Source organism: Mesocricetus auratus, unplaced genomic scaffold, assembly GCF_017639785.1.
Source record: "Mesocricetus auratus isolate SY011 unplaced genomic scaffold, BCM_Maur_2.0 Super-Scaffold_6731, whole genome shotgun sequence".
NCBI lineage: Eukaryota > Metazoa > Chordata > Mammalia > Rodentia > Cricetidae > Mesocricetus > Mesocricetus auratus.
In genome coordinates this window covers 3330192-3341636 of record NW_024429185.1, presented here as the reverse complement: position 1 = coordinate 3341636, position 11445 = coordinate 3330192, and the positions used below count along the sequence as shown (strand labels likewise).

The window sequence follows — 11445 nt, the reverse complement described above, 5'->3', positions numbered from 1 at the left end:
GCCTGTAACCCCAGCATCAGGGCATAAAGGCAGATGGATCCTCCAGGCCAGTGTAGCCCATCTGAAGAACTCAAACAGGGGGTGGAAGGCTCCTGAGAAGCAGTAACACCCGAGCTTGTCCCCTGACGTCCAAACACATGCACGCACGTGCACACGCATCTGCACACACATACAAACGCATGCACACGCGCGCACACACAAGATGGTACATGCAGCAATTCTCCTACCTCGGGCTCCTGAGTGCTGGGATTACAGTCGTGTGTGTGTGTGTGTGTGTGTGTGTGTGTGTGTGTGTGTGTGTGTGTGTGTGTGGCACCACGTGTGGCTCCTGGGGTCCCTTTAGACTCTCATGAATGCTACCTGCTGGGGAGAACCTCACCCTTCCCTTCCTTGGCAGTCAGAAAGAGAAAAGTTCAAATTCATTGGAGCTGAGTCCAAGCTGGCTGTGAAAACTCAAGCAAACAGCTTGTCTCCCTTTAGAATGGAGGGGTGAGGTGACACTCCCTTCCGTGAGCTACCTGAGCACCTACAGAATCCCTGCCCTACTGCTTTGGACTCAGGAAGCAGAATCATAAGGTGTATAAGGTCTCCGTCATCACGGTGCACATGTCTGATGGGGGTCGCCAACAGGTAACAGGTTCAAGACAGACAGTGGGAGCTTGGGAAGGGCTTAGCAGAGCTGGGAGGATGAAGGACTCAGTGATCAGGAGGCCCGGCAGGTGACCCCAGAGCCTGAGTGACACGGAGGAGTGCATGGGGCAGCAGGCCGACTGCCTGAAACACACCTGCCTTCTGCACACTCCCCCGCAGAGCTGAGGTAAGCGATGTGCAGCAACTTCCCCTCTGCTGGTGGGGTAAGGAGAAGAGGCCACACCGAAAACTGTTCTGCAATGCTGGCACTGGCCCAGGCTGAGGCCAGAAACGCTTGCTGCATCCCACCCGGGGGTGAGGTCTGAGGTCCAGCAGCCAAGAGGCCAGTCGAGGGCCAGAGGTGCCAGGGACTCAAGGAGTCCCTCACCAGCCTTTTTGTTGCCTTTTCTGCATAAATTATAAAATCATTGTCTAGGGCTGACAAGATGGCCCAGTGATAAAAGCACTTGCCACCAAACCTGATGACCTGAGACCAATCCCTGAGACCCACATGGTGAAAGAAAGAATCGACTCCCACCATTGTCCTCTGACCTCCACATTTGTGATATGGCACATGTGTGTACACACATGCATGCATACATATAATCTTTTTTTTTTTTTTTTTGGTTTTTCGAGACAGGGTTTCTCTGTGGCTGTGGAGGCTGTCCTGGAACTCTCTCTGTAGACCAGGCTGCCCTAGAACTCACAGAGATCCGTCTGCCTCTGCCACCCGAGTGCTGGGATTAAAGGGGTGCACACCACTGCCCGGCTCTTTGTGTGTTTTTACTTGATGATTATGCTTTTTTTCTCCTCTATTCTGTTAACATTATTCTTTTTTAATATTATCTTTCAGACTGAGTCTTAATATCCAAGAAATGAGCTTCCTCAGGACTCAAGTGTGATCCTGCAGAGATAACAGACAGGGCTGCCGAGTGAAGACTCAGACTGAAGTCCCAGGCCTCCCACTGGGAAATGAGCCAGACTGGTCCACCCTGGACTCCCAAAGCCTGCACAGTCCTTACCCATTGCCCGCAGATGTTACTGGCTTGCAACCTACGTCTGCTGTTAAGAGTGCTGCAACAAGGGGCCTACTTATGGCAACTCACAAGAAGACAACAGTCATGGTTTCATAGTGTCCAGCCTCACAGCTGGGCACCACTGGACCTCAACCCAGAGGCAACCATCCTGTCTGGACAGCTCAAGTAAGGGCACGATCACAGGCAAGTGTCACCAGGCAGGACAGCCATTCGCTATTCTGCTGTACAGTTCAGAAGGACTGACCCTGAACAGTCTACGGAGGCTTTTTATTTCTGTGTTTTTCATCTCTAGAAAAAGAACCCCGGGACGTTCCCTCCTGTGTGTTTTGTCTTGCTTCTTCATGGTCCGTGATGCCCGCTGAGGCTGTCTGTACAACAAAGCCAAGCTGACGGGGTGGGAGCAGGTTGCTCTGCCATTTCCTAGGTCTCTGAGCTGCACGTCGAATCGAGGACTGATCGCTCCACACTTGTTCAAGCTGCCTGTGAGGTCCACGACAATTGTCCCGGCTCTGTGGTCATCGATGACTTCAAATTCACCAACGTAACCACGCTTCATGATCACAGTTAGGAACCGAACGATGACATTGGAGCAGGGCCTGATGAGCACCTGGCGTTGGCCTCTCTCCTCAGCATCGTTGCCGCTCTTCAGAGCGTCAGCCAGGACACGCCATGGTGACACGGAAAGATGGCGGGAAGCCCTGCTAACACTATAAATCATATTGGTTGGTTTCTTTTAAACTTTTTGTTTGTTTGTTTGTTTTTTGGTTTTTCGAGACAGGGTTTCTCTGTGGCTTTGGAGGCTGTCCTGGAACTCGCTCTGTAGACCAGGCTGGCCTCGAACTCACAGAGATCCGCCTGTCTCTGCCTCCCGAGTGCTGGGATTAAAGGCGTGCGCCACCACCGCCCGGCTCTTTTAAACTTTTTTATTGTACTTTTTTTTTTTTTTAACCATGCGGGACCTGCGCAAGAGAAGTCAGACAGCAGCATTCAGGGGTCTGTTATCTCCTCACCACTGGGTCCCAGGGATCAAACTCAGGTCATCGGTCTTGGTGGCAAGTGCCTTTAGCTGTTGAGCGGTCTCACCAGTCCAGATTAGCTGGTTTCTGAACAATAAGATTGTCTGGAATAAGTCAGGATATATCACCTCTTTGAAATTTACTGGGTTCCCTCTGCTAATGTTTTGTTTATAATTTTTGCACATTTTTCTTTTTTATTTCTGCTGCTGGGTTATTGTTTTTGAGACAGAGTCTCATAAATTCCAGAGAGCCTTGATTGAACTCCTGTATCTCTTGTCTCAGCTTCACAAATTCCAGCATGCCCCCCACCCGCACCCACAGCTGGCTGAGTTTGTTTCTGACTGTTATGGAGATGGGTCTGTGGTTTCTCATGGTATTCATCTTGGTGTCAAACTTGTTGCAGGGCTGCCGGGATGAATGAAGAAGTCTTCCATCCATCTCTCTCTCCACGCTTTAATATGTGTGTCACTCCCCACCTGAAGAGCTGGTGGCAGTTACATCTGCTGGAGAGGGGAGGGACACTTTCTTCAGCAGTGTGGCGTATGCCCGTGTTCCTGTAAGCAACTCTAAAATGACTCACTGGTTTTTCAAAAGCCAAAAGTGGGGTTAGCTGGAAAGAGGAAGGAAGATCATTGGAAGTGGGAGGGGACAAGAGAGGGGACAGGGTCAGGGAGATGGCTCAGTTGATAAGGTTGCCACCAAGCCAGACAAGCTGAACTTGCTCCCTGAAACTCACTCAATGAAAGAGAAGGTAACAGAGGTAAATATGATCAGATACATTACATATGTGTACAAATATGTCATAATAAAACACATTGTTACATGTAATTAATATATACTGACAAAAATCTTTTCAAAAACTAAGCCGGGGCTGGAGAGGTGGCTCAGTTGTTAAGAGCACTGACTGCTCTGGCAGACAACGCCAATTTAGTCCCCAGCACTCAGATTACATGTAATGGTCACAGCCATCTCTAACTCCAGTTCCAAAGGATCCAGCACCCTCCTCTGGACTACACACACACACACACACACACACACACACACACACACACACACACACGTCTCCTCTTTCCCATAAATTAACTCAACAAGGAACCTGTATGATCCTAGGGTTCTCATTTTGTAGGGATATTTTTAGTAGCAGGCTTATTATAGTTCATGTATTTGTGATCATTTTTTGTTTCCTTTGTACATGATTCTAAAATGCCTTTAATATACTTCTGTCTATGGGCCAGTAAAGTGGCTCAGAGTGTAAACATGCTTGTTGTGAAGCTGGCAACTCGAGCTCAACCCCTAATGGTAGGAGGAAAGAATGCCTCCCAGAGGTTCCTCTGACTCGCACACATGCTGTGATACATATACACATGCACACATACACACGCACACGTCAGTTAATGTAAACAGAATCTTTAAGCTTTAAATACATGTATTTACACATACATATGTCTGTTTGTACATTTATTGTTCCACTTTGGAAAAGTTGGCTACATTCAGAATTTTTCCATTGCAGAAGCTGGAGTGATGGCTCAGCAGCTGAGATTGGCTGTTCCTGGAGAAGACCTGAGCCTGAGCCTCAGCACCCGAATCAGGTGACTGACCGCCACCTCCATCTCCAGTCCCAGAAGATCTGATGTCCTCTGTGGCCTCTGACGGAGCCTGTACATGGGTGCCAAATACTCATGAGACATAGTCATGCGCACATACATAAAAATAAAATCTTAGCTAGACATGGTGCATATGCTTTTAATCCCAGCACTCAAGGGGCAGAGGCAAACAGATCTTTGCAAGTTCAAGGACAGCCAGGGCTATACAGAGAATTCCAGATCAGCCAAAGATATATAGTGAGACCCTATCTCAAAAAAAAATTAAAGTAATTGCTTCATTTCATCTACATTTCCACACTTTTTATTTCTTTTCGTTGTCTCTGGATCAGTGTCCTGCCCCATTCTAATATGGACCAACTGTAATGTTTCATTTTCTTTCATCAATTCTTCAAGAAATTTGAAAATTATAGTATCTCTTCAAATATTGAAATATTGATGTTAAGTGTGCTGCTTAATTCAAATTTGTTTTATATTTTACCATTTTTCCTTTTAATCCACTTTTCTTTCTGTACTGGGGATCAAATCCAGGCCCCTATGTGCTAGGTAGGCCCTCCACTCCCGAGCCTGCTCCCCTGACAGCCCCGACTTTCTCCTTTTGTACTCTTTATTTTGAGACGGGGTCTAAGTTGCCTAGAGTTCACTAGCCTGAGTTTCCTGGCCCTGAACTCACTGTATAGTCCAAGCCGACCTGAAGTCACCATCTTCCTGTCTCATCCTCCCAAGTGGCCTGTGCCTCAATGCCCAGATCAGTTGGTTTTTTTGAGCCAGTTTCTCCGTGTAGCTCTGGCTGTTCTCAAACTTACTCTGTAGACCAGGCTAGAATCAAACTCAGAGTTCTGTCTGCCTCCACCTCCCAAACGATGGCCTTAAAGGCATGTGCCACAACACTCAATCAAATTTTCAAATTTCTAATACCCATTTACACATTCAAAAACATTGCTCTCTCCTCATTCTATGCAAAATAGATGGATAAGCAGAAAGAAGGATGGATGGATAGATAGATAGATGGATGGATGGATGGATGGATGGATGGATAGATAGGTAGGTAGGTAGGTATGTAGATACATAGATGGATGGATGTGTAGATAGATAGATACATGGATGGATGGATAGATAGATAGATAGACAGACAGACAGACAGATAGATAGATAGGTAGGTAGGTAGATTATAGATAGATAGTAGACGACAGATACAGGGACAGGTAGATGGAACATATATGTGACTCAGGAGTGCATCCCAGAACATAACATGCACTAGGCAAGTGTTCTACCACTGAGCATCAGTACCAGCCCCTAGAAGTTAAATTTCTGTATATGTGTGTATATATTAAGATGGAAAAAAGAGAAAACCAGCTCTCCTAGGCCCTGTTCCCACAAGAAAACAAGAGTTTTAAGTTGTCAGCTACAACTGGCTTTGAGTCACTCACTGACCTGTCTCCCAGAGCTGAAAGTTGAATATGTTTTCCAAAATCTTCTGGAAGGAATTCCAGGCTCAAGGGCTCTACTTCCCAGAGCTATTAATTTTCCATCTAAACAAAAAACCCAAGAGATGAAAAGAAGGGTCCTGATGCAATAGGATCCCCAGGGACTCTGCCTTCGGAGAGCATTTTTAATGGCACCGCAGAGCAAAGCAAGTGATATTAGCAGGGGACTGGTCTCTGAGAAGGCTCTGCCAGGAAGACATTCTAGAAAAATGTGCGCACAGGTGTGTAGACCAGGGCACATGGGGACTGGACAGGGGCTTAGGAACTCCTGGGTGTCTCTGTAAGAATAGAAAGGACTTGTTGATATCTATATTTCATTTCAAGACTGGACCAGTTGCCAGGACAGCAGGCATTTGCGAGGGTAAGAAAATGTGTTTACTTCATCCCCAGCTGCCACCCACATGGAGGTCCAGGACAACTTGCAAGCCAGTTCTCTCCTTTGGGTTCCGGGGATTGAACTCAGATCATCAGGCTTGGCGGCAAGCCCCTTCCTGACTGAGCCATCTTGGTGGTCCTTCTTCAATCTCATTTCATTTAATTGCACTACTGTGAGCCTGCACACTCCAGACAACACTTTTAGAAGTCCACCCCTGGGCTTCCACAGAAGCTGCAGAGCTGGAAAGATGAACTCTGGACAGCTGCTGTGGAATCCCCCAGAACACCCTGGGGCAAAGCCTAGGCAACCTTGGTTGGCTCTGCAGACTTTAGGCACGCAGTAATTTTTATTTTATTTTTCATTATGTGTGTGTGGCAAGGAGAGTTGTGTATGTGAATTCAGGTGTCCTCAGAGGCCACAGGCATGGGATCCTCTGCCCACTGTGGGTGCTGAGAGCCAAACCCAGGTCCTCTGCAAGAGTAACACATGTTCTTAACTACCGGACCCCACCAGAGCAATATTTTAAATCACATTTTATGGTTGGTTTTAATTTAAAGACACATAAACTCCAGGATAGGTAGAGCCATCTTTCTCCATCTGTTATTTTAGAGTGTTTTACTTGTGCCTCAGTATGTGGAGTGCTTGTAGCTCAGTGGGTAGGGTGTGGTAGCTCAGTGGGTAGGGTGTGGCAGCTCAATGGGTAGAGTAGCTCAGTGGGTAGAGTAGCTCAGTGGGTAGGGTATGGTAGCTCAGTGGGTAGGGTGTGGCAGCTCAGTGGGTAGAGTAGCTCAGTGGGTAGAGTAGCTCAGTGGGTAGGGTGTGGCAGCTCAGTGGGTGGAGTGCTTGCCTAGCATGCACAAGCCCTGGGTTCCATCCCCAGCATCATATAAATCAGACAAATAAATGCTGGTTCTAGCACTTGAGAGATGGAAGCAGGGGGATCAGGTCCAAAGTCAACCTTAGCTACATAGTGGTGAGTTCAAGGCCAGCCTGGATTGCAGGAGACTGTTTCAGAAAAGAAAAATAAGAGTCAGGCAGTGGCGGCACTCTGGAGGCAGAGGCAAGTGGATCTTTGTGAGCTCAAGGCCAGCCTGGTCTACAGAGTAAGTTCCAGGACAGGCTCCAAAGACAGAGAAACCCTGTCTCAAGAAAAAAACAAACAAAAAACCAGGAACCATGTCCATGAATGTCGAGTCTCCCGAGCCTGGTGCTGTCTGGGATGAAGGATGTAGAGGTTTTGTTGGCACAGAGCCAGTCAAGCTCAGCACGTCTCTTCATCTCTTATTCTCAGCATCAGACCTTAAACACAGCAGAGGAGCTGTGAAGGGAAGACATTCAAGTCAATCCAAGAAAGCTGTGACAGGCTCAGGGACGCAGGGCTGTCATTGCAGCTGCTCAGGGGCTGAGGCAGGAGGATTGCTAGCCTAAAGTCTGCCTGAAGTGCAGAGAGTTCCAGATAGCCTGGGAAAGTTAGTGAGATCCTGTTTCAAAACGTAGGGGGGAAAGAGAGGGTTTTGGCAAGGCGGCTCAGGGGTCAAGGTGCTTGCTGGGCAAGCCTGTGGCTGAGGTTGATCCCCAGAACTCATGTGGCTGGAAAGAGAGAGCTGGTTCCAGCAAATTGTCCTCTGACCTACTCCTGTGGGCTGTGACACACACTCCTGCACTCATGTATATGGGAGAGGGGAGGAGGAGAAAGAGACACGGAGGCCTGAGAAAAGTCCAGAGAGGGCTGAGGGTGTAACTCACTGCAGAGCACCTGCCTGTGTGCAAGACCCTGGGCCTGTGGCATAGGCTCCACCCTGAGGAAGCCATCACTCCGTTTATTTGGAAGAGGGAAATAATGCCCAGGGAGGTGGGGAAGGGGGGTTGAGTGAGTAAAACTGCCTACCTGGCAAAGCCAATGACCTAATTGGAACCCCAGAGCTCACGTAAAGTGGGAGGAGAGAGATGAGCCCACACACAATAACAAGAGAGCTGAAACAGGAAAGAGCTGTCCCAGGTCCTGCACCCTACCTGGTGGGTCGAAGCATTAATTTTCTAAGGCAACCTTTGATACGCAGAGATGACATCACAAGGGCTGGAGTGATGGCTCAGAGGTTAAGAGCATTTACAGCTCTTTGCAGGGGATCTGAGTTCAGTTCCCAGGTCCCACATCAGGGCATCTCACAACTTCCTGTAACTCCAGCTTCAGCGGATCCAACACCCTCTTCTGGCCTCCAACGGTGCTGCGCATGTGCACACCCCCCCCACACACACACACATACTGTAAAATCTTTTTTTTTAATTCCATTCAAGGGGCTGGAGAGATGGCTCAGATGTCCTGAGTTCAATTCCTAGCAATCACGTGGTGGCTCACACCCATCTGTAATGAGATCTGGTGCCCTCTTCTGGTCTGCAAACATACATGCAGGCAGAACACTGTATACATAATAAGTAATTTTTTTAAAAAATCCTATTCAAAGGCAACCTGCAAGAGATTTCCAGATCCTGGTAGGGGTGCACTTTCCTAAATAAGCAGTGGGGCTACCCAAACACTTCAGGAGACAACAGGAAGTCATTGAGACATTCCCCAGCTGTTCTTCATAGGCGAAGACCCAACATCTGGAAGTCAGCAGTCCTAAGTTCACGTCCTGTTCCTGAGTCCACATTCTTTGAGCCCACCTGCACCCCTTTCTCAAGTCTGAGCCTAGATGGCTGTCTGTGACCCTGTATCCATCAGTTGAGAGAAGCCAGGACAGATCCAGGTGAGTCCTGTGGGGAGGGGAGTTGGGAGCAGGGACGTGGGCCTAAGACATCCATGGATGGGGAGGCAGTTTCTGCCCTGGAACAGGAAGGATTCTTATTTATCAAATCTTGTTTATGTATAGTCACAGCACACGTGTGGAGGTCAGAGAACAACTTACAGGAGTTGGTTCTCTCCTTCCACCGGATGAGTCCTGAGGATCTAACTCAGATTCTCGGACTTGGCTGCAAGCCCCTTTACTTGCTGAGCTAGCTCACCCACCCAGGAAGAAACATTAAACAGAGATGCGCAATTAAACAGGAGGTGTCATGGAGGCAGGCGAGCAAGGACAGCCCTGGGGAAGCTGACTTGACTTAGTTACAGGGATTAAACTCAGGTGACAAGAGCCTTCACCCCCTGAGCCACCTTGCCAGCTCTCGTCCACCTAAAAACGTCAATGTTGCCAAGGTTCATAAGTGTCCCACCCAAACCCATGTGTTCTCCATTGTGGGAGCCTGCTGCGGAGTCAGTCCTTGTTATTTTCATAGTGATGGGATGGGACCCTGAGCTTCCAACATGCAAGCAAGCCCTCGTCCACCAAGCTGCAGCCCACCAACTATTTGAATATGACATTTCTTTAATGATACAAATAATACTTGAGAACTTAATTCAAGAGTGTAAGCTCCTTCATCAAGTATGATGGGTCATACCTGTGACCCCAGCCTCTTAGGAGACTGAGACAATGAGACTGTGAATCAGGGGCTTTTTACTGTCATCTAAATCCAGGTAAAGGGTGCATGACCTGCCCAGATCTCAAGATGGATGGGCGAGCACTGCCTAAGCCCAGGGGCATTCTCTCAACTAGTAACCAGCAGTCCACAGGAATCCGTGGGATCTCCTTCTTCCTGTCTTCCCACATGCTGGCCTTCAAGGTCTCCTGTGTTGTCATGTGTTGGCTTTATGCCTAGTCTCTGGTCCAAGCATCCACACCATGGAAACTAGAATTTCTTTTCCCTCTGGGGCTTAGAAACCCTCACCTTTCCCCACCTTCCTGGCCCAGAACTGGCTGTAAGAACATCCGTTGACCTACTTTGTGTGTGCTGTGGGAGCTCTGCAGCTGTTGGTGCGGACAGACAGAAGCCACGGATGTGGGAACGCTGAGGCCCAGTGTGTCCAGTCAGGGCATGGATGACACTGGTTCTGGTGGCTGGCTGCAAAGCAGCAGTCTCAGATACTTGTCATTGACAGCTGAGGTGGGCACTGTGGGCTCAAGGACTTGTGACTGACAGTTGAGAATGGGTAAGCTTAGGGACTTGTGATTGACACTGGAAGTGGGGGGGGGATGGACAGCACAATTGGCCCTGTGGGAACTTGTGCTTGGCAGCTGACTGGGGTAAGGGAGAGCTCTGGGATGGAGCCCTGGGTCTCTGGGTCTCTGGCTGCTTTGCAGATAAGAGCACACCAGGTGCAGTGTGGTGGGGCAGACGCTCACCCACCTGGTCTGAGGCAGCTGTGCTACAAGCACGCACAGGGAGAACTGGTTTCCCCTGAAGCATTTCTGGACCACTTACCTGCCGGGCAGAGCCCGCTACCAGCCTTCTCTAGGGACAGAAGCCCGTGTTTCCCCACCCCAAGCCTTTTCCTCCCACTCTAAAGTAACTTGCTTACTACCTGCACCCTATCACTTGAAGGGGTCTCTGTCCTCAGCAGGGAGGAGACAGAGGGAGGCACAGCCCAAGTCGTTCACAGTGCCTGGAGGAGCTCCCTTAATCCTTTCTGTTAAGATTTCTGATTCAGAGGTAAGAGTGTTGTGCCCAAGTCGCAAAGATCCCCAGAGACCACCAGGAAGACAGGCCCACCAAACTGCAAAAGCAAGGTTTTAATGACTGTTCATCCAACCATGACAGGGACCCAGACCCGGTCTAGCAAGCTGACACAGAGGGAGTAAAGTTCCCTGCCTACTGCTAGGTTTTAAAGACAAAAGTTACAGGATTACATCAGTAGGTACAGGTTGGTTTCTGATTGGTTGACATTTGGGAACAATTAGGAGAATTTCTCAAAGTCGTATTTTGGCATGAAATGCCTATGTACCAATTATTTTCACTAGTCAGTGCTGAGAGGGAACATTCTACAGTTTCTATGGCATTGTCTTGTTACTTGTAGATGGCCTGGTCTCCCCTGGAGTTTCTTTTGTAGCCAAACAGTTCCCAGGAGCCAAGCATCTAGGAGCTGGGGGCGGGGGTCTGGAGTTTCTTTGTGTTCAGTTTTGGCCCTAGGCTCTGGGAGACCAGGGGTCTGGAGTTTCCTTGTGTCATGTGCTGAGTCAGAGGCCTACATGGCTGTCATGGCTGCTAAAGCAGGGGCTGAGTGAGGGTCTGGTCCCTTTATTTCTAAATTATTAGAAGTGAAGCCTTTGAGTTTAGTTTACCCCTTTCACTTCCTCCTTGTTTTATAGGTAACCCAGACAATTTTTTTTTTTTTGGTTTTTCGAGACAGGGTTTCTCTGTATTGTTTTGGAGGCTATCGGTCCAGCCCAGCCTCGAACTCACAGAGATCCGCCTGCCTCTGCCTCCCGA

At 48.6% G+C, this 11445-nt stretch overlaps 1 pseudogene; it reads right to left on the bottom strand.

The window, feature by feature from the left end:
- Window positions 1-1955: 1955 nt before the first annotated feature.
- Window positions 1956-2385, bottom strand: LOC101835997 (annotated as a pseudogene).
- Between the last annotated feature and the right edge of the window lie 9060 nt (window positions 2386-11445).